The sequence below is a fragment of the Dipodomys merriami genome, unplaced genomic scaffold, assembly GCF_024711535.1.
Source record: "Dipodomys merriami isolate MVZ:Mamm:240054 unplaced genomic scaffold, mDipMer1.0.p SCAF_18, whole genome shotgun sequence".
In the NCBI taxonomy this organism is placed as follows: Eukaryota; Metazoa; Chordata; class Mammalia; order Rodentia; family Heteromyidae; genus Dipodomys; species Dipodomys merriami.
The window spans coordinates 7,675,236-7,699,071 of NW_027203159.1; the positions used below are offsets into that span (position 1 = coordinate 7,675,236).

General features: G+C 40.5%; 1 pseudogene; it reads right to left on the reverse strand.

Moving 5' to 3' along the window:
• LOC138829987 (phosphatidylinositol 3-kinase C2 domain-containing subunit gamma-like) overlaps positions 1 to 23,836 on the reverse strand; it is a 45,710-nt pseudogene that overhangs the window by 16,064 nt on the left and 5,810 nt on the right.

Consider the following 23,836-nt stretch of genomic DNA (forward strand, 5'->3'; position numbering starts at 1 on the left):
ACCAGCCTGGGTAGGAAAGTCCATGAGACTCTTATCTCCTATTATTAACCACCAGAAAACCAGAAGTGGTGCTGTGGCTCAAGTGGTAGAGCACCAGCCTTGAGCAAAAGAGCTCAGGGACAGCGCCCAGGACCCGAGTTCAAGCACCATGACTGACCAAACTTTTTCTTCTGTCAGATGTGGGACTTGAACTCTGGTCCTTTCTCATCAGTTTCCCTCTGTGTGGTTTATGAAACTCTTAAGGAAAAACTGTGTTGTGGTGACAGACATTATCATTAATATTGTACTCTGTTAAGATTGATTTCGTGATACACCTGTCTTTGAGAGTCGCTGGCAGTATTGACTTGTTCCACAATGTCTCCCAGAAGGTGGACAAGTTTCCTCTCCTTGGAAAACTCATTCAAGGCTTTTCTGACACAGAATTGGAAAACAGCCAACAGCTTCTGGTACCAGCTTTGAAAATAAGGTTAATTCAAGGCATCCTTCAGTAGCCTGACATAAAGAAATTCTGGTAAATGGTAGATAAATAGATGCTAGATAGATAGACAGACAGATAGATGATGGATGGATGGATAGATAGATGACAGATGGATGAATGAATGGATAGATGATAGATGTATGGATGGTAGATCGGTAGAACTGATATCTAGAGCTGAAAAATTTTAAGCACTTCTAGCAGAAACATCTAGTGAATATCTACTAGTGTAGGCATTTTTATAGTTTAGGATGTCAAATGTTGCTCATTGTGTGTGTGTGTGAGTGTGTGTGTGTGTGTACACGTGCACACGTGTGTGCATGCTTCAGTGTCAGCAGCAAGCAATTTCCATTTGACAACGAATGCAATTCCAAGATTAAAGAAACAATAAGAGACGGGGCAGTTTCTCATTCCCATTCATTTGCACAATTTCTATTTTCTCCCTCATTCTCTGGCCTTTGACTTATTGGAGGGCAGTTTGGGAAGTGATTTCAACAGATTGGGTGCAGCATAAACCCCTTTTCCTTCTGACTTTCTTTAAAAGGTAATAATCACACACTCTCCCTGATGTGGGTAATTCTTTCCTTAATATTTCTGCTTGATAACCTGGAATATTGTCTGTCTGTCTATCATATATCTATCGCGTATCTACCAATCATTATCTCTATTATCTATCTATCCATCTATTTCTGCCTATCTACCTTTCATCTATCAATCATCTACCAGCTTTCTTTCTTGAGGTATCATCTGTCATCTGTCAATCGTCTTTCCTCTTTCCTTCCCATTAACTCTTTACATTCTTGGATGGTCTGTGTTTTCTGTAATTAGCTACAAGCATGCAAATGCATGCACACAGAACATCAAGATAGTCTGTGTGGGTGGTGGGGATTGAAGAGTATACCACAGCACTCTTTCCTAGTTTTTTGGGGTTTCCGTAAGATGGAGACTTAATGGATACAGAATTTCTAGATTCCATAGCAATATATCTCAGCGTTTTTGAACACTTTGAATATTGAATTACTTGGTTTGGGTAATATTTTTAAAACCTGTTTTATTACATAAATACAATTCTACAACCATCCAGTTTCTGTGTACATGATTAATATATATATTATGTATATATATATATATATACACACATCTATATGTGTATGTACATATATATATATATATATATATATATATATATATATATATATATATATGACTGGGTAGGTGGCTCAGTGGTAGAGTGCTTGCCTAGCATGCATGATGCCCTGGATTTGATTCCTCAGCACCAAACACGCAGAAAAAGCTGGAAGTGGTGCTATGGCTTAAGTGGTTGAGCACCAGCCTTAAGCAAAAAGAAGCTCAGGGACAGCGCCCAGGCCCTGGGTTCAAGCCCCAGGACTGGCAAAAAGAAAAAAAAGACTGCATGAAGGAAATCCATAAGTTTTTATGAACACAAGGAAAGAAAAATTATAATGTAGGGTTTGATGAAGTCGAGGAACTTATAGAATTCTATAGTTGATTGGGGTCCAATAATACTTCGTGTAGATTTTAGGCCACTAGAAATGAATTTCCTTTTTTTTAAACAAAATTCCTTTCCCCTGGGCCATCTGTTTGAATCTCTCTTGTTTCAATGACGAAAAACCCGGCTGAATTCCTATTTCAGAATAAAACAGAGAGAGGCAGCCCTACAGAGAAGACAACATCCGAAAAAATCCCAAAAGTTGGGGGAAGCCTAGCATCTTTGAGGGTTGGTTTATTTTCCTGGGAGACGGTACCTGGTTCAAGGCTGGCTCCCTTTCCATTTGACAGCTTCTCCCAAGTCCAAACCCCTTAGCTTCTCACACAGTCTGTGAAGAATTTAATTCTGAAACAATTCAGATTGGAAACCATGCTGTGTCAGGGATGGCTCATCAGAGACCAACGTCCACTCCAATTCATTTCTGCACCCCAAGATATAGAAACATCGAGACATGTCTTCACACCTCCTTAAGCTGTGGAATTTTACTCACAGTGCTTGATTCAGAAGATGGTCAATAGAAACGCTAGTTTCCAAAAGACATCGTAGCAGCCTGGAAACTTCTACCCAATTTAAAAAAAAAACAAACATGGGGGGGGAAGAGAGAAAAAAAAACTTAAGGGATTGAAGAACAGCAAGGAAGGTTGGAAATGTAAATGTAAAAAAGGAGCTTTTCACCCAGAAATGAACCTACAGAACTATAGCCATCTAATCTTCGATAAGGGAACTAAAACAATAGAATGGAAGAAAGACAACCTCTTCAGTAGGTGCTGGCAAAATTGGTTAACTACATATAGAAAACTTAAGCTAGATCCTTATATATCACCCTGCACCAGAATCAACTCCAAATGGATCAAAGACCTTGAACTCAAAGCAGACACTCTGAAAACATTACAGGATGGAAGAGGAGAAACCCTAGGACTCCTTGGCTCAGGCCGAAATTTTCTGAAAAGAGACCCCGAAACACAACAAATCAAAGAAAGGTTGGACAAATGGGATTGCATAAAGTTGCAGAGCTTCTGCAGGACAAATGACATAGCTAGCAAGATCAATAGAAAGCCCACGGATTGGGAGAAGATCTTTACTAGCCATACAACAGACAAGGGTCTCATATCTAAAATATACTTGGAACTCAAAAAATTAAACCACCCAACAACAAATCCTCAAAGAAACAACTGCCCAATAAATAAGTGGGCAAAAGACTTAAAGAGAAACTTCTCTGAAGAAGAAAGAAGGATGGCCAATAGACACATGACGAAATGTTCAACATCCCTAGCCATAAAAGAAATGCAAATCAAATCAACATTGAGATATCACCTCACCCCAGTTAGAACGGCAAAAATCAAGAACTCTAACAACAACAGATGCTGGAGGGGATGTGGACAGAAAGGAACCTTACTTCATTGTCGGTGGGAATGTAAACTTGTTCAACCACTTTGGAAAGCAGTATGGAGGTTCCTCAAAAGACTTTACATAGAACTCCCCTATGACCCAGCAATCCCACTTTTGGGCATTTACCCAAATGTTTACAAACAAGACCACACTAAACTACCAGCACAACTGTGTTTATTGCAGCATTATTTACCATAGCTAAGATATGGAACCAACCCAGATGCCACTCAGAAGATGAAGGGATCAAGAAAATGTGGTATATATACACAATGGAATTCTATGCCTCCATCAGAAAGAATGACATTGCCCCATTTGTTAGGAAATGGAAAAACTTGGAAAAAATTATGTTAAGTGAAGTGAGCCAGGCCCAAAGAAACATAGGTCCCATGGTTTCCCTTATTTGTAATATCTAGTATATGTATGAGTCAAGTGGAAAAGGTCAGATAATGTGATGTCAGGAAAATGAACCCTTAGATGTGTATTTTAATGTTTTTTTCTTTCATGCATGTGTTTCTAACGCATTTATAAGATTATCTCTTTGTTGCTTTGTATGTCCCTCCCGCACACTATATCCCCTGCTTTCACTATATTTGATGTCAGTATAACTTGTGGAGGAGATGGGGAAAAACCAGTTGTTTCAGGATACAGGTGGACCTGTTGCAACAATGAGAAGTACAAGTTGTCATGTCCCAAACGAGCTTTACAACATCGGTGCGGGGGGGGGGGGAGGGGTGGAAGGAGAAGGATTGGGATTGGGCGGAGGGCGGAGGTTGGGAAGGGATGTGAAGGGTAAACAAAGGAGGAGGCTGCAATGCTTGGTAAGAAATGTATGCATTATCCTGCCCATGCAATTGTAACTCCTCTGTACAGTATGTTCACAAATAAAATTAAAATAAATTTTAAAAAAGAAGCTTTTCAAAGTGCAGGCTGATGTTCTCCATACACAACTGGTGTGGCACATTGCCAAATTCTCCAGAGCTATTTAGGCAAGAGCCAGCCAGCCATGATTCAATTCCACAGATTCCCTGTGGCAATTCCCCCAAAGATAAAATAAATGCATCAAATCTAGATGCTTCAAGAAGATTCACCACTCACCTAAGTGCTAGGCATGATGGGTAGGCAGTAAGAGCCATGTAACAGGGCTGAAAGGAACAGAGAAGGAAGTTACCTCAATTAGTAGATTCAGACATAATCGTAATGCTTTGTATGAATGCAATGAGGATGATTTTTCTCTCCAACCTCGCCCCCCTTTGAAAATGGAGGCTCATCTTCATAATTTTCATGGATGCTGTGCTGGTGAAAATCACAGGGAAATTACAAGTTCACCTTTCATCAGTCAACCCACACAGGGCCGAAAAATATAATCTTATCAACCAGCTCTCTTTGCCTACTGACTTTCTCCAGTCTTGCTCTTAATTTTAGCTTTGGAAAATTATTATTATTATTATTACTATTATTATATTGTACAGATCAGGGAAAAATGAAGTTCTTCAAGTTATGTTTACTCTAGAATAAATAATGGCTGAAATCCAATATGGATTCCATATTGGATTCTCATCTTCAAATATGGAAATTGGACACCACATTCTGTATTTGCAATCCCATTGGATTTCCAAAGGGAAATCTTGGATTTTTCACAAGAATTCCAGAAGGAACAAGAAGTATATGTTTTTTTTTATCCTTAGCAAGGTAATTTTACTTTTCTCTCTCTTTTCTCTTTTGTTTGGCTTCTGTGACACAGTCATGGAGTCATAGATTCAGTTCAATCCTGGCCTCTGCATCTATCTCTCTTTTCTGTTTCCTGTTCAACAAGGATGAAGAAACAGAAAGTGATGTTTCTGTTAAAATGGGACCCAATGATCATGGCAGAAAGAAACCATGCACCCCAAATCCTGCCTCTCTTAAGATTTGTTTGGGTCAGGTGTTTTAGACAGAGATGAGAAAGGCTAATGAACATACTAAACTGAAAAAATAAAAACTGTCAGGAGCTAAGTGAATGAATTCGATGACTGATCATTTTCACCATACTATTCTAGGCTAAAAAAGCAAAGCCAGGAGCCGGTGGCTCTTGTCTGACATTCCAGCTACTCAGGAGGCTGAGTTCTGAGGATCACGGTTCAAAGCCAACCCAAACAGGGAAGTCTGTGGGTTTCTTACCTCCAATGAACCACCAGAAGATGGAAAGTGGAGCTGCGGCTCAAAGTGGTAGTGTGCCAGCCTTGAGTGAGAAATAATTAGGGACAATGGCTAGGCCCTGAGTTCAAGTCTCAGGAGACACACAAACACACACACACCACCACCACCACCACCAGCACCACCACCACCAACACCAGCACCACCACCATCAACACCACCACCAACAAGAGCAACAGCAAACAACTGTAAAAGAAATGCAAATGGCTTTCTTTCATGGAAGAGAACAAGTCTCAAAGGGTAATTCAGAATTGCTTTAATTCAGCTCATTTGAACATATACATTCTTTCCCCAGTGTTGAGATTTTACTGCTATTGTATTATGAATAACACTTCTTTGTGTGTGTGTGTGTGTGCCAATCCTGGAGCTTAAACTCAGGGTCTGGGCACTGCCCTTGAGATTTTTTTTAAACCCAAAGCTGGTGCTCTACTACACAAGCCATAGCCACTTCCTGCTTTTAACTGGTTCATTGGAGATATGAGTCTCCTAGACTTTTTTCTGCCCAGGTTGGTTTCAAACAGTGATCCTCAGATCTCAGCCTCCTTAAGTAGCCAGGGATATAGGCTTGAGCATCTGATACCAGACATAATTCTGAGTACCCACAGAATGAATCATGAGACTTCTTTTATTTATATTATTTTTGTTGGATGGAAGTCATTCATTCATTCCTCCTCCATTTCTTCCTGGCTTGGCAAATTGGAGCAGAACCCAAGACACCATAAATCCTACAGACCTGGAGTCCTATGGTTTAGTTTATGTGGACCAAAATGGAGCTGGGGGTGGGAATGGGGGATTCTGGAACAGGAACTGGAGGGGTATGGCTAAGTGAAGACTGACAGCCTGGTGGTACTCTAGGCTTGAGGGATGTTTAAATCAGTGATGACTCTGCTTTTGCCCTTATTCATCACAAATATAGCCCCGAGTGCCTGTTCTTTTTTTTTTTTAAGGGTATACTTATTTATTTATTTTTGGAATGCAGGTGCCATTGTTTTAAAGGCATCTGTTTTTTAAATAAATTTTCTCCTGAAAAAATTTCATTAAGAAGGAAACCAAAAAACTAATATGGCTAATATTTTTGCTTTCTAAATATTTCTTAAAAATAGCAACCTAAATATGTATATATATATATGTGTGTGTGTGTGTGTGTGTGTGTGTGTGTTTGTATGTATATATGGGTGTAGATATGTTAGTATATACATATATACCCACATATACATATATAAATATATACACATATATACATATATATGTATATACATATGTATATATATTTATACACACACACACACACACACACACACACATATATATATATATATATATATATATATATATATACATACATACATACATAAAAATACGTTTCTCCTCTCTTTACACCTCAGCCTTTTATTCTTGCCCAAGCTGCTGGTGAAAAGCTGGATATTTCATCAGATTGTGCAGTGAACAATTTTCAAGTGTTTGAACTCAGCCGGAGAGGCAGGTTAGGTTGCTAAGGGCAAGGCCAAAGCTGGCTTTGAAATGCTGAATTCTCCTGGAACTTCAGCCACACATCACCGCTCGCGGGCAGCTTCTCCATTCCTCTCCACAGAAATTCCGAGACAGCATGTCGTAGTCTGTGAACGCTATTCAAAGGTTGATTTCCTCCAAGGATATTTATCCCTGAGACTTTGGGGGCTGTGTTTAATGTTCTAAGAAAGCTTTCGTAACATTCTTGTTCATCCTCATGAAAGAACTTGGACTCTTGAAATTGGCTAGACCCATTCCTTTTGGAAACTCAATAAAGACGGTACCCATGGTCTCTGATTCTGTCTTCACTTCCAGGACTAGTTTGTTGTTATTGTTTTTTCTTGTTTTTCTTTTTCTTTGCTTGTGCTGGGCCTGGGCACTGTCACAGAGTTTCTTTTGGCTTAAGGTTAGCTCTCTACTACTTGAGCCACAACATCACTTCTGGCTTTTTCTGAGTTGTTTATTGGAGATTGGAGTCTAATAGACTTTCCTGCCCAAGGTGGCTTTGAACCATGATCTACACATCTCAGCCTCCTGAGTGGCTGGGATGACAGGCATGAGTTAACAGCTTTCAGCTTCTATTTTAATCTCTCCATGTGCAATGCCCGTTACTTTGACAGTTCTGTCATTAAAGCTATGATTCTCCTAAACATTGACTTGGGTTGCTGTCACAGGCATGCAAACACAGAGCAAACGACACCAGAGCTGAATACATTTGAAGTCAGGTAGTTGAGAGCAGAAACAAAGATTTTATAAGATCATAAGTGTGGGGGGTAGCAAAGATGGCCCAGAGAGGAAGTTGAGTGGGCAGAGCTGGATTTGTTCAGGTTCAGTGTGTAAACAACTCATGGAAGCTTAGGTGCATGTTAAGGTGTGGCCTTTCAGTGATTGATTGATCCCATTTCCTCTCCTCCCAAGCAGTCTTTTGCTTTAAAAAGGGGATGCTCCCTGTTAATAAACGAGTTCCTGCTTGACTTGACTCCCCACTGCGTCTGATTGTCTCCTGGGCTAAAGGAGGCTGGGGAAAGGGCCAGCGGCTGCACTTCGCACTTACCTCTCCTCTGACCCCGTCCGTCCAAAGACAGAGGAAGACCCAACAACCCCAATGGATTGGGGTCCATTGAGGTTTTTTTGGGGGTGTCAGTTCAGAGTACAGGGCTCATAGATGGGTTTAGATAGGCGAGGACATTTTTACTATTTATTTTCCTGAAAAAAAAAATAGCTGTATGTGTGTGGGAAACCTCATGTGTCCAGTGGGATCAATATTCTTTTCTATGATCAGAGGTGCTTTGTTTTCCTCCCCTCACAGTGTCCTCCTTGGATCTCCCTGTATGCAGATGTCTAGAGTCCTGTGTTCCCTATCCTTCCAGTTTATGTTTTGATAAGCTATGTAAACCCTCACAGTTAGGACAAAGTTTATACAATACTGGCGAATCAGTATTTCTTTCAGATTTTCCCCGCATGCATGAGCAATTTTTTTCCAAAGGAAACAGAGGCATAAGCTCCAAACTCTGGACTCTAGAAAGATGTATGGAAAGAACCTAGTTTACATTCAGAAGACTTTTTTAAATTATAAAAGCAACTTAAAATGTTGTAAAATGGCAAATTCCTTTGTTGGAATTTGTTGGACACTGGGTGCCGGTGGCTCACACCTGTCATCCCTGCTACTCAGGGAGACTGAGATCTGAGGATTGCAGTTTAAAGCCAGCCCAGGCAGGAAAGTCCATGAGACTCTGATCTCCAATGAATCACCAAAAAGCCAAAGGGGTGCTGTGGCTCAAATGGTTGAGTACAAACACTCAGAGACTGGACCCAGGCCTTGGGTTGGAGCCCTAGGACTGGCACCCAAAATAAATAAAGTAAAAAGGGTTAATGTGGGCATTTACAGGACCAAAGTTAGATAAACACACAGAATAGCTATTTTTCATAACCCTCAAGTCTAATCTGAAGTGTGATTCAAAGCACGGCATAATTTGAACCTATTCAGCGTGGCGTTGCAAAGGTCAGTTCATACACGGGCCTCGGATGGATGTTCGTTACCGTGTTTATGGAAGGATTTCCAAGAATACCTCCTCCCAGGCACCAGCTCCATTTCTTTCATTTCCCAGATGCCCTGGCCGCTGCCATTTGCTGCAGCTACAGAGCTGGGCTAGGCCAAGACCAAATCAACCCCAGAAACTGAGAAATGGCAGGCAAGAAGTCTTTTGCAGAACTCTCTGCCTGCAGGTGGCTAGCTCAGAATCCGAATTCAGAGCAATAGAGTCCAAGGCTACAGAGAGAGAGAGAGAGAGAGAGAGAGACAGACAGACAGACAGACAGACAGACAGACAGACAGACAGACAGACAGACAGACAGAGACAGAGAAAGGATAGACAGAGACAGAAGAGAGACAGAAACAGAGACAGAAACAGACAAAGACAGAGAGACAGAGAGAGGGAAGAGAGACAGAGAGGAGAGACAGAGACAGAGTGACAGAAAGGGACAGAGAGACAAAGAAGAGAGAGTGGAGAGAGACATGGTGAGTGCTAGAGAGAGACAGAGACAGAGAGGAGACAGACAGAGACAGAGAAAGGAGAGACAGAGAAACACACAGAGAGACAGAGACAGAGAGGCAGACAGACCCAGAGAGACAGAGAAACAGTGAGGAGAGAGAGACAGAGAGTGGAGAGAGAGACACGGAAAGGGCAAGAGAGACAGAGACAGATAGAGACAGGAGAGAGAGAGGGGAGAGAAATGAGACAGTGACCAAGACAGAGACAAAGAGGAGATAGAGTGGAGAGAGAGACATGGTGAGGGCTAGAGAGAGAGAGACAGAGACAGAGAGGAGAGAGACAGAGACAGAGAGGAGAGTGAGCGACATGGTAAGGGCTATTTTCCATAAGAAGCAAAGGAATGCTGGCTGGGTAATAAAGTTGGACTCTGCTCTGTGCAGCCTTTTTTCTCTCTCTCATTAGCTAATGGCACAGAAATTTCTAGAAATGAGATAGTCTTGTTGTAAAATGGATGGTAAGATTTCACGAGGTTGTAAGTACAGAGGAGTGAAACAGTGGTTTCCTTTGTGTCTGAGAGCAGTCTCTCATTGCTTTACCGCTGATTTAAGCCGCTCAATTTGCTATCAATAGATGGGCACATTTTCTACCAGGAACCTTTGTATTTCTCTGTGGACTTCAGAGTAGCCTGTTGAGGGAAAAAGCTGATAGGTTCCATTTGTCATTGCTGACTCCACTTCTCAGCTAGTGGTTTCCAAAGGGAGCTAACAGTGTGTAACAGTATTATACTGTCCTATAATACAGAACATAGAATGGATATATTAATAATATCAAATATTAATTATTCAAATATAGGTTTTCAAAATAAGACTTCATGGTTATTTAAATATTGTTCAAAGTAATGTTTAAAATTAATATGTAACTACTATTAATTATGATTGCCAATTATATTTCTTATATATTATTTAACAAATAAATATATACTTAAGTTATAATTAATTAAAATGTATCAATAGATAATTACATTCTAATTAATTTTATATTAAGCAAGATATAGTTAATAAGTAATTGAGTAATACATAAAATTACTGTATAGTTAATGATGAATTATATTATATTAATTACATGCAATAAATTATTAGTTGTACAATTAATTAACATATCAAAGTAATTAATGGTATTAAACTATTTTAACAATTATTTAAATCTCCAAGTAATATTGAAATATCCAAAGTACTTTAGTATTAGTCATTAATTAATAATGAAATATTTGGGATACTTTGTAATACTTGTGAACTTTCTATCTTAGAATTAAAATCTCTTAGATCTGTTACTACAACCGGCCGCTACATTGTACCATACATATTCTTTCTAATCAGACCGTGAATTATTCATTATGTGTTATGAAATCTTGTAATGGGAGACAGACTATGACCATGAATGATACACTGAGCCATCTGATGATTTTGAATCAGTCCTGCAATCAAACACTGATGAGCATGACTATGAATGCTAATTAAATAAGGACAAATCAAATGTATCCTGATAAGCAATTACTGGATGTAATTTTTTAATGCTTGATAGACAAATTATTTTTATTCTTGTACAATGTTAGGTTGAAAGATAGTGTTATAAATGATAACCTTCCCTTACCTTCCTCTCCTCCCTCCAGTGTTACTTCTCTCGTAACTTCCCCCCTCCCACTTTCCCCTTCCATCCCTCCTTCCTTCTCTTCCTCCCTTTCCCCTTTCTTTTCTTCCTCTCTCTCCTTTAGCCCCTCCCTCCCTCACCCCTTCCTTTCCTTTCTTTCCTTCCTTCCTTTCCTGTGCTTCCTTCCTTCCTTCCTTCCTTCCTTCCTTTCTCCCTCCCTTACTTTGAAAAAGCTCACTTTGAGAAGAATGCAATGCGGGTGCCCTGTTTTACTTGATGCGAATATTAGAGCACAGATGATATTTGCTGTGGATTTTCTGGCAACTCCGCTTTCTGTATTGTCACCAGACCAATTAAATCAGGAAAATGCAAAGTCTGAGCCAGAAATTTAGCTCTCAAAGAAACGAAGGTGATTGGGATTTTAAACCAGGTGTTTCCCTGTGAACATGGAGGCTGACCTGATATTTTCAGATGTTTCTTCTTCCAGACTCAAAAGTAAAAAATAATAATAAATTACAGTTATCTCACTCAGCTTTCCTGCGAGAACTGTGCCCGCCTCCAGAGTAATGCCTGCTTTTGGGGTTTCTCTACAAAAAGAGTCCCTCCTTAACTAAGACAGTAGAGATCATGCTGGCAGAAAGCCCTGAGCAAGAAAGGCTGCTGACTCCATTCCATTTGGGTTTCTTCTAATATCGGCTATAATGTGCATGTAGGGCGATTCTGGGGAGAAAGTGAATTACTGCAGAGAAGAAAAGCTCTCTCTGGTGCTTTGAAAGCGCTCCATGGATCTCTTAGGGGCCTGGGTCGTGTTTCTTATTCTTGACTAGACAAGATTTTGCAGAACCTACAGGAAGCTAAGATCGGAATTGTATTTCTTCAGCTGTTTCCAAGAAGGGAGGACAGGAGGATGAGTTCTTTTGCTGGGCTGCATAGGATTCCCCGCTGGGGTCGGTGTTGGAACCACAGAACCGGGGATTATCCACCATCAAAGAGACTTTGTGGACGATTCGGAAGAAGGAGTGTGGGATGGGCAGATAGGCATGGAAGACAGCACAGGTTTAGAGAGGGTAGCACAAGGTTAGCATAGAGAGATGAGATGAGGACAGATATAAGGCAAAAGCCTAGGAGCCTTGGGTCTAAGAAAGTGCAGTTGCTTCAGCCTGCTATAACAAGACAACACCAACAGGTTTGTGTATACCCATCATCTTTTATATGCCAGGTGCCTGTGGCACATGCCTCTAATCCTAGCTACTCAGGATCTGAGATCTGAGGATAAAAGTTCAAAGCCAGTCTGGGCAAGAAAGCCTATAAGACTCTTAGCTCCAATTTACCATTGAGAAGCCAGAAGTGGAACTGTGGCTCAATTGGTAGAGCACCAGCCTTGACCACCAAAGTTCATGGACAGCTCCCATGGCCTGAGTTCAAGTCCTAGGACTGGCATACACAAAAACCAATCAACTAACCAGACAAAAAAAAAAAAAAAACAAAGAAAGACTCCATCTTTTCCACAGGGTCATGAAAAGCGAGAAGGCCAAAGAGAAGGTGTTACCAGGCTTCCTCATGCCCTTCCTGCCTCCTCTTCCAACCACCTTGATGCCTTGGCTTTCTCAGTGTGAAGGCCTGATCCCTCCTCACACGTGTGTGTGTGTGTGTGTGTGTGTGTGTGTGTGTGTGTGTGTGTGTGTGTGTGTGTGTGTCTTATGGTCTTGAAGTCAGGGCCTGGACGCTGTCCCTGAGCTTTTTTGTACAAGCCTGGCACTCTACTGTGGTTCAAGTGGTTTTCTAGTGGTTCATTGAAGACAAGAGTCTCACGGACTTTCTTGTCCAGGGGCTGGTTTTGAACCATGATCCTCAGATCACAGTCTCCTGAATAGCTGTATATGTTACTTATTTCAGGCTTTGTATTAGTTTCTTCCTCCCTTCTTTCCTCCCAGCTCTGGAAGGGTGTGTGACATTTCTTTAAATTTTGCTTGCTGATCTCTCTGTCCCTTGTTGGGACAGTGTCTTGTACTTTTGTTGCTGATTTATGGAAGGGAGGGAGGCTTGGATTTCTACTCCATAGATAAGATTGGTAGAAAATTGCTAAGGAAAGTGAGTATCCATCCTCTTAAGTATGCAAGGACATTTGTGGGACACTTAAAGCTGCACTGTTCAGTAGATGAACAAGAGATTAAGCGGCAGGTTGGAGACCCTGTGCTTCAAATCAAGTGTCACCACAAAGCCACCAGCAAAGCCATGTTCACTGCAACATTGTTCACCATAGTCAAGATACGGAATCAGCTCAGACACCCTTCTGTGGATGAATGGCTCAAGAAAAAGTGGTAAAGATATACAATGGAGTTCTATGCTTCCATCAGAAAGAATGACACTACCTCACTCGTAAGGAAGTGGAAAGACTTGGAGAAAATTATATTAAGTGCAGTCAGCCGGACCCCAAGCCACATAGTCTGCATGACTTCCCTCATTTGTAATAATTAGAATATGTCTATAAATCTACAAATAAACCCAATGGGTGGTAAAGAGCAAATAATCACATTTGGATAGGATTAATTACAACACTCTAAACATTCACACAGTGAGGACAATGGGATATTCTTTTGAGAGGATCACAACAGTTCAATAGTTATGTGCATATGATCCTATAAAATGATGCTTATCAAAATGACTCCATGGGATGGAAACAAGAGGGTTTTTTTTTACTATACTGTTTGTCCTTCCTTTCTTCTTTTCTTTTTCTTTCTTTCCTTCCTTCCTTCTTTCCTTCCTTCCTTTTCTTTCCTTTGGTTTGTTCCTTTTGTCACTGTTTTTGAGTTCTGTACCTTTTATCTGGTAGGTAAGTTTATCTGATTTGGGAGGGGAAGGTGGGAAACAGTGGGACAAAAATAAACAAATCCAGCAGTGATACTCACTAAATGTTATGTTGTAAATGAACTATAAAACTTGTCACCAGGGGAGTGGGGATATGGGCAGAGGGGAAAGATTGGGAGAGAACAAGGGAGGGGGTGACACTGTTCAAAAACAATCATACTTATCTGACTTATGTAACTGTAACCCCTCTGTACAACACCTTCACAATAAAATTTTTTTATTAAAAAACAAATAACAACACCAAACAAGCATCCAATTTGGCTTAGAAAATTTTAAACCACAAATAACCGGCAACATTCCAAGCAGGCCTTGTATGAGAACACTAATTAAACTTGCATTTTGAAAGCTAATTGAGCTGTGTTCACTCACACGGATCATCTCAATAGAAAATTACTTTCTCTTTCTCTCTCTTAATTAAAAAGAATAAAACAAAGGTGACAGGCGCTTGCGTTCTGTGGCTTTCAAATGCCTGTTCACAATCAATACCTGGTACTGTTGAGTAGCAGTGCTAAGTTCCCCGTGAGAAGAATGTGTCATCCATGTGTGCATTCAACCTGCTTCTTCCTCGCTCTATCCCCATTACCCAGCCCCAGGTCCCATATATCAGTTATTAAAAACTCAAGTCACGGAAGTGTCTTTGTACCCCCAAGGCCAAACCATTGTCACAGAAGCGCTTTTACATACTGTGAGGATTCAAAGGTCTATGTATAAAAGCTACTGTCACAAGAGCAGCATGGTATTCAAGTACCAACGGCAGACCATCACCCAAGGGGTAGAAAGAGTAAGCCTGGAGATTATGCTGAGCATATATTATATATATATGAACATATGCAAAAATGCATGCACATATACATAGACATAACATGCATGTACATATGCACACATGTATACATATATACATATACATAAATTCATATATACATATACTTACACATACATACACACACATATTTTTATGGCACTTAATTTCTAACAGAAACTCCAAGAAAACTCCAGGGCTGGGGGTGGGGGAAGATGGCTTTCTGTGCAAATGGTAGGTAAAAGATGTTGTAATCCCCATGTAAAAGACTGAACTTGAATATGGAGAGAGCGAGGGAGAGGTGACATTGTCCAAAAAGAAATGCACTCTTTACCCAACTTGTAGAACTGTCACTGCTATGCACACCACCTGTAGCACAATGATTTCATAAACAGAATGGAATGGGACCCCATCTCTGACCATGCAATAAAGTAAATGACAGAAAATTAGGCTGGGTGCTGTGGCTCATTCCTTTCATCCCAGCTACTCAGGAGGCTGAGATTGGAGGATCACGGTTCAAAGCCAGCCCAGGCAGAAAACTCTTTGAGAGTCTTATCTCCAGCAAACCACGAGAAAACTGGAAATGGAGCTTTGGCACCAGCCTTGAGTGAAAGAGCTCAGGGACAGCACCCAGACCAGAGTTCAAACTATGTGACCAACAATAAAATAAAATAAAATAATGAGGCAGCAGATGAGTAGTACCTACATTCTGTGTTTAATATAAAAAAGAAAACAAAGACCTGGGAAATGATGTCCTCTGTCCCTCTTGGTCACAGACATGGCTGAAACCATCTATGTTCCCTATTTTTTATTGTTTCTGAACAGATGCTATCTTTAGGTTAAAAGTGCAAACGATGGGGTAGGTAAAGAGAAGAAAAATGAACTCTCCCTTCCTTTTTCCCTGTGCCCATTTTTTTCTACCTTTGAAAAACTCTCTCTGCCAGGTTTCTTTTTGTCCTCTGAAAATTATTTTTCAAAAATAATGTCACCAGAAAACAAAAATGAATATAATCAATAAATTGGTATAAGGAACATGTGAATAAAATTTTAAATGTGGTGAAAAAAATATTTTTTTCACGTTGTGGCAACCATGGGACAATAAACACATACCTCTAACCTCGTACCACATGCATGATGCAACCCTCTATCTTGGGGTAGTTTAATGTCCATAGCTAAACTGTGTTCTCAAAGAATTCACATATATTTGCATGTAGAAGACTTTCCATTCAAGTTTTTGATTTTGTACCATTACTGGGGCTTGAACTTGGGGCCTGGGCTCTGTCCCTAAGCTTCTCAATGTTGGTGCTCTACTACTTAAGCCACAGCACCACTTCCAGCTTTTTGGTGATTCATTGAAGATCAGAGTCTCACGGGCTTTCCTACCCAGGCTGGCTTCAAACCACGATCCTCCGATCTCAGCCTCCTGAGTAGCTGGGATGACAGTCGTGAGCACTATCACCCAGCCGTGTATGTATTTGAAACCTGTCAACGCAAAACCACTGCCACAAAAATCTAACTTGCTAATTTATCTCTGGAAGGAAACTAGGATGGAAGTGCAGTGATGTGTATTGAAGGTCTGATGCGTTCATAGCTTCATTTGAATAATAAACTGCATGGACAACAGCCAACACTTATTGCTGTCCCTGAGCCTCTTTGTGCTCCAGGCTGGCGCTCTACAATTTGAGCCACAGCACCGCTTCCAGCTTTTGGGTGATACATTGGAGATCAGAGTCTCACAGACTTTCCTGCCCCAGGATGGCTTTGACCATCATCCTCAGATCTCAGCCTCCTGAGTAGCTGGGGTGACAGGCAGGAGTCACCAATGACTGGCTTTATCTGATTTTAAGTTCCATGCTTAGCAGTGAGGTTTATTGTAACACTAATCACACCGTTAACACCAGAACACCAATAAATCATTGGTGGTTCAATGTATGGTGAAATGCAGGCAAATCCCACGAGAGCGGCACTGATGGAATTTTCTTCCACGTCTGAGGAGCCTGGGATTCCAGCTGTGATTCCAGACCAGGCCCGGGGGCCATTTTGGATGGAATGGTTTTCCTGCTGGGTGATGAGTTCTCTTACCTTTCTACTTAATTCTCCCAGGTCTCGGCTCTTGGGGTCTCATCTTGATCACTGGGGGTTATTTTCCATTTGCAGTTCCCAGGCAGAAGCCTTTCAAAGGAGCCAGGAACCAATGACCACTTCTGTTTGTATTTGTTTCTGTCTTGGAGTGGGAGTGAGATGGTAGAGGTTTGGGGAACGGGAACGTAGAAACAAGTCTCGACCAGCCACCCGTGAATGAGGTGAGCTTACTCCTTCCAATGAGTCTCTCACAGTCGCCCTCTTACTCTGAGGCTTGAGTGTTGCAAGACACTGTCTCCAAAGGTCACAAGAAAGGAGTCTGGAGCTTGTTGATCTGCTGATTTTATTTATTTTTTCTTTTTTATTCTCACTGCAAATGTTTATGTTAGTTGCTGTTCTCGGCCATGGGACTTGAACTGAGGGCCTGGGCGCTGTCCTTGAGCATTTTTTGTTGTTGTTGTTGTTCAAGGCTAGCGCTCTACCACCTGAAATACAAATCTGCTTCTTGTTTTAGGTGGTTATTATATTACACATATTATATTTGATCATAGATTATATAATATATACTATGCATATTTTATATAATATGCATTATTTTATATATTCCAAGGTTGTATAATATGTATTTTACATTATATGATGTTATATGTCATATAAATTATATGACAGTATATATATACATTATATGTCATATATAATATAAATATATATGATGAATATAAATATATCTATATATAAAGATATAGGTACAAATATTTATATATTAGATATAGATATCTCTATATTATATATGACATATGTCATGTATTGACAGCTATATCTATGTATCTATATCTATATATCCATACCTATATATCTAATATATATCTATCTAAAGATATCTTGATATAGCTATAAATATGTATTATATATGACATATATAATGTAACATATATATCATACACCTATATAATATAATGATATCTAACTATAGCTTTCTAGATGTAGCTATAAATATATATTATATATGACATATATGCATATATATAATATAACAAATGTATACAGCTATATAATATATTGATATCTATCTATAGATATCTACAGCTATAAATATATTGTATGACATATAGACATTATATATGTGACATATATCGCATATATAATAGGACATATATATTAAGTTATATGTATAAAGAAATGAATATATATATAAATATCTATACCTCTATATGTATATATCGCATATAAAGAGATATCTATATTACACGTATCTTGTGTGATGGATCATTTACATAAAGGCTGGAAGAATAGGTGGAGGAAATGATGAAAGTGTGGTGTACCACAGTGCCTTAGTATCTCCGGGTCCCCGGCCTGACTGTCTTCACTGGGGTGTTCGTGGCTGGCTGGCCCACTGTACCTTAGCCTCCTCTGTCTGGAGCTCTGGTTCATCTTCTGAGAGTCTGATTGTCCTCAGTTTACTCTGTCCCTGGTGTGCGCACAACCAGCAGCTTCTATAAGAGGGGTGGCAACTCCCATTGGCAAAGAAGCAGGCCCAGCTATGCTAGCTCTGTAAATTCCCCACACTCCTGACATTTTGAGGGACCTATGCACACGACGCCCCAGTGTACTCCGGAAAGCCGTGCCTGTGTCAGGATGATTTTACTCCACCTTTGCAGGTGACTGAGCTCCGAGAGGCATAGCCCAGTTATTACACATTCTCTGAGAGAGGGTCAGGCCTCAGGCAGACTTATAAGCTCTGGAAGGGAGTTGCTACATCTGCTCACCATGGCTGGTGGAGAAGGTGTCGTGTCTAGCAAAGCAAGGACCCCAACTCTATTCATCACAAGCCACATCTGGCTGAAATCTCCACATCTGGGTTTCGGTGTCTGACAAATAATAACAACACCCTAGGAAGTTCTAGCAGTCAAAGAACAATCAAGAAGCTTTCTTTCTCTTGCCACTACATTCATCACAAACAGACTGAGCTAGAAAACCAAATGGCCAGGAAAGAAAGAAAAGTCACTGGTACTTTCCAGATAAGCCAGCTTTTGATGAGCAGAGATAAAAAGGAAAAGGTCAGCCAGGAAAATCAAGGGGTTTTCCTGACAACAGCACACAAAGAGCTCCAGATCCTCATAACTCAGAGGGAAGAAAAAGAAAGGGAAATGGAGGAGGGGAGGGGAAACACAATCAGGAGCTGTTCAATAATTTCCCAGCATTCCTAGGACATGTCAGCACAGAGTATTATATTTCCAAAGGGAACCAGTGAATCTGTTGCTGGCTGCCATCTTGGTCTGAAGTGCCTTTGGCTAAGTGGACCTTTGGTGTTCTACCGTGGTTTTAAGGCATGCTCTATTTAAGTCAGTTCAAAGCTCTCTGCCCTGCCCTCATCAATCAGGGTAACCTCGTGAGACGACTTGAGGAATGTGTTTCCCAGCATGCCACACTCAACCTCCTCCAACTCTAGAAAGCTAGTGAGTCTTATTTATTTATCTATTTTTTGGCTAAAAGAAGAGTAAAATGGTGATTCCAATACACAGGGGCAAGACCTTCAGGCCAATAGGTCCTGTGACAATGACTAGTTTTTATATTATTATTATTGTTGTTGTTGTTGTTGTTGTTGTTGTTATTTTGTCAACGCTAAGACTTGAACTCACGACCTGAGCTCTTTTGCTCAAGGCTGGTGGTCTACCACTTTCAGCCACAGCTCCACTTCCAGTTTTCTGATGGCTCATTGTAGATAAGAGACTCACAGACTGCCCTGCCCCAAGCCACAGCAGCACTTCCATTGGCCTCAAACCATGATCCTCAAATCTTAGACTCCAGAGTAGCTGGGATAGCAGGCGTGTGCCACCCATATCCTGCCAGATTATTTCTTCCTATGTACTTCACAGCAGTACTAAAACTTAGTTGATATTGTGAACTTAATTTCTAAGTGACGTGGGTTTAGACCTCTGTTGAATAAAATAGATGAAAATGCATATTCTATTTATATTTACTAAAACAACCATGTAATGAAATTGATTTTTAACCAATGGCTGTATAAAAGAGGGTATATCATTTTCCTTCGCTTTTTGCAAATACATAGCAGTTTTTCTTTCATATTTCTTTGTGTGTATGGGGGGTGGGGAGGGAGGAAGGAGAGAAAGTGAAGTGATATTGTTTCCAGAAGTTGCTGTTTGCTGAGATGGTGTCCCGAAGACACTTTTGTGAAAAGCAACTTGATGGAAAGAGGAGGCCAGTGGATGGATGGGAAACAACAGTGACACCCATCTTCCCTTCATGGAAAGAGGGAACCGATAATTTCTTAGTTATTATGCAGCCAAGGTAAAACAGAAAAACAAAAGGTGAATTTGTAGCGATATGATTCTGGAAAGGGAAGGATGGACGCTTTGTCTTTACTGCATGGTTGGAGCTCCCTTAAGCACAGTTGTTTAGCCTGACATGAATGTGAAGGGGGGAAGGGAAGTAAGGAAGAAGGGAGGGAGGGAGACAGAGAGATCAGTTACTCTCTCTGCATGTGTTTCTCATTATTTAAAACTGACAGAATGACAGCACACATTTATTTATTTATTTATTTATTTGGTTGTGGAGCTTGAACTCAGGGCCTGGGCTCTGTCCTTGAGCTCTTTCACTCAAGCCTGGCACTCTACCATTTGAGCCACAGCTCCACTTCTAATTTTCTGGTGGTTCTTTGAATACAAGAGTCTCATGGGCTTTCTTGTGCAGGCTGTCTTTGAACTGCGACCCTCAGATCTCAGCCTCCTAAGTAGCTGGCTTTACAGGTATGAGACACCAGAGAATGATTGGTTCCCAATCATTCAACACCTCAAACCTTTTGTCCCATGAATAAATGGATTGTCGTGGACATTATGTTCTGAATGTATGTGTTCATATCAGCTAGAGAAAAACAGATATTAGGAGCAATATATTTTATAGAAAAGGTAAAAAAAGAAGAGCTGATTATTTCTCTGTATGAAAATTATTATTAAAGTGGTATACATCTCCACATCAAAACAACAACAACAACAACAAAAAACAACCCTATGTATTCTTAAACACCAAGTGCCTGTTTGAATGTGTCTGAGGGGCTTCAAACGCCCTTCTCTCTAGCTCTGCCCTTCTGTGGTAGATCCAGTGCCCAGTTCCCTGCTGGTCCAGGCTCCTGAAATCACCATGCGAATGATCTTCAAAGCTCTCTCCCACCACCTCATGGCCCCTGCCTGCAGGTGCACAGTTAGGCCTGAGTGAGGCTGGCTCATGCCACTCAGGAGTCATGCATGGCACATCTGTAACCAAGCCCAAGCCTGGCCTAGATGAAGCCAAGATGCCAGTCAATAACACCGGAAGTGGGTAAAAACAATCCCTGCACACAGACAGAGAAAATGGTTCCAATGGGAACTTCCTCTCCGGTGGTCCCCAAATTTGGGGATTTATTTTAAGATTTTTCTTTTTCCCAGTGAAAACAATTTACTAGCACACACACGTTGACTCTAATACACTCTTCCTTCATTAGGACTTAAAAATGGGAGTATATACTTAAATAATAGAAGCTGGCGGTGATGCTCATCCAACCATGACCTTGCCTGCTGCAGTTTGTAAAAGCAGGTGCATTGGGCACTCTGGACCTGTGGGGTTTTTACTGCAGCTTAAAAATATCTGCGAAAAGGACATAGCTAATAAATAGAAAGCCCATGGAGGGGAGTTGTGTATCAGAGAAGGACCTCATATCTAAAATATACTTAGAGTTCAAAACAATTAATGCCTGTCCACCCAAATAAACTCTTAAAGAATCAATAACCCAATTATTAAATCAGACAAGAACTTTATATCTAAAATAGAGTTCAAAATAATTAACACCTCCCCCCAAATAAACCCTCAAAGAATCAGCAATCCAATTAATTAATGGGCTAAAGAGTTAAAGAGGGATTTCTCAGAGGAAGAAGTAAGTGTGGCGAAATAGGAAGAGATGTTCAATATTTCTGGCCATATAAGAAATGCAAATCAAAACCACATTGAGATTCCACCTCAACCCAGTTAGAATGGCCATTATCAAGAAAACCAACAATAACTGATACTGGTGGGAAGGTGGCCAAAAGGGAACACTACTACACTGTTGGTGGGAATGTAAACTTGCTCAATCTCTCTGGAAAGCAGTATGGAGATTCCTGGAAAGGACTAAACATAGAGTGCCCCTATGCAATCCTACTCCTGGCATTTATTCAATTGACCACAAACCAGGCCACACTAAAGCCACCAGCACAACCATGTTCATTGAAGCATTGTTTACCTTAGCCAAGATACAGAATCAGCACAGATGCCTCTCAGTGGACAAATGAATCAAGAAAATATAGTGTAGACACACAATGGAATTCTATGCTTCCATGAAAAATAATGATATTGTACCATTTACAAGGAAATAGAAAGACTTGGAAAAAATTATATTAAGCGAAGTAAGCCAGACCCAAAGAAACATAAGTTTCATGATTTCCCTCATTTGTGGTAGCTATAAATCTACAAGTAAACACACTGGATGGTTTTTAAAAAAGAAACACCTGGGACATGATCAATATACAGGTTTCTAAACATTCACACAGTGAGTCCAAAGGAGGATAATCTTAGGAGAGGATCACAAAGTGCAATAACAATGTGTATATTACCTTATAAAACAATATTTTATGAAATGAACTCCAACAAATTGAAACAAGATTTTGTGGTTCTTGTTTTTTTCTTTTTGTCATTGTTCTTTCACCTATCTATGGGAGAGTGAGAGGGGGCACAGAAATGGGGGACCAGAGAGGGAATCAAGGCATCCATGGTTCTCACTGGACACCATGTGGAAAATGAACTCTACCCCTCATGGGTGGGGATGGGAGGGAAAAACTGGGGGAGAGAGCAAGGGACATGGTCCAAAGAGAAATGTGCTCATGATCTGACAGATGTCACTGTCACCTCTCTGTATGTCACCGTTATCTTCACAATAAAATATATTAAAACAATTCATTGCTTCTGCTCACAGAAAGTGGTAAAAACTTATTGCTCCAAACAACCACATGTTCACTTGCTTACAGAACGATTAAGCATCTAAAAATACAATCTGCAAAACACAAAGAATCTATCCTGTTGAAGAACTCATTATTTCCTGAACCATGCAGTATAAGTATTTATGTAGCATGGACACCACATTAAGTCTTATTAGAGAATCCACGGTCGGTTAAATATTCAGGTCATCGGACGCCATTTCACAGGAGGGAAGTGGCATCTCCTGGAGAGAGGAGAGAGTCTCCTGGTAAGATCTTCTGGTAAGTCTAGGGCATAGATTCATCAAAGCGCACACAGAGAAAGAGGTGAGCTAAAATGTGTTATATTTACACTTGGCAAAAAAAGCTTGGCCCTCTAGCAAATTTTCAACAGGAAGAGTAGAAAAATATATATTAGTGATCACATCCCAATGTTTGCAATGAGTGATGCAAGTAAATGTGGTATGTGTGTGTGCATGGTGCATGTTTGGGTGTGTGTGTGTGTGTGTGTGTGTGTGTGTGTGTGTGTGTGTGTGTGTTGTGGGGGAGGGGAAGAATGTCCTGGGGCTGGAGTCACAGCTCTACCTCTGGCATTTGGGTGATTCATCCACCAAATGGGGGAGAAGGATGGTGGAAGGGGTGCCGTGCATCAAGATGTATTGTCCTCATCACCTGCTATCTTGAATTGAAAACATTACTGGACAACTACTTGAAGATCATTTGAGAAAGTAAATACAAAAATAATAAGAACAATGATAATCACATGAGAAGGATTCCAATGGCCGATGACCTTGAAGTTGAGGCTGCTAACAGTTACAGGGTAGAAAAAGCTTCTACCACAGCTGCCCAGAGAGGATTACATTAAATTGC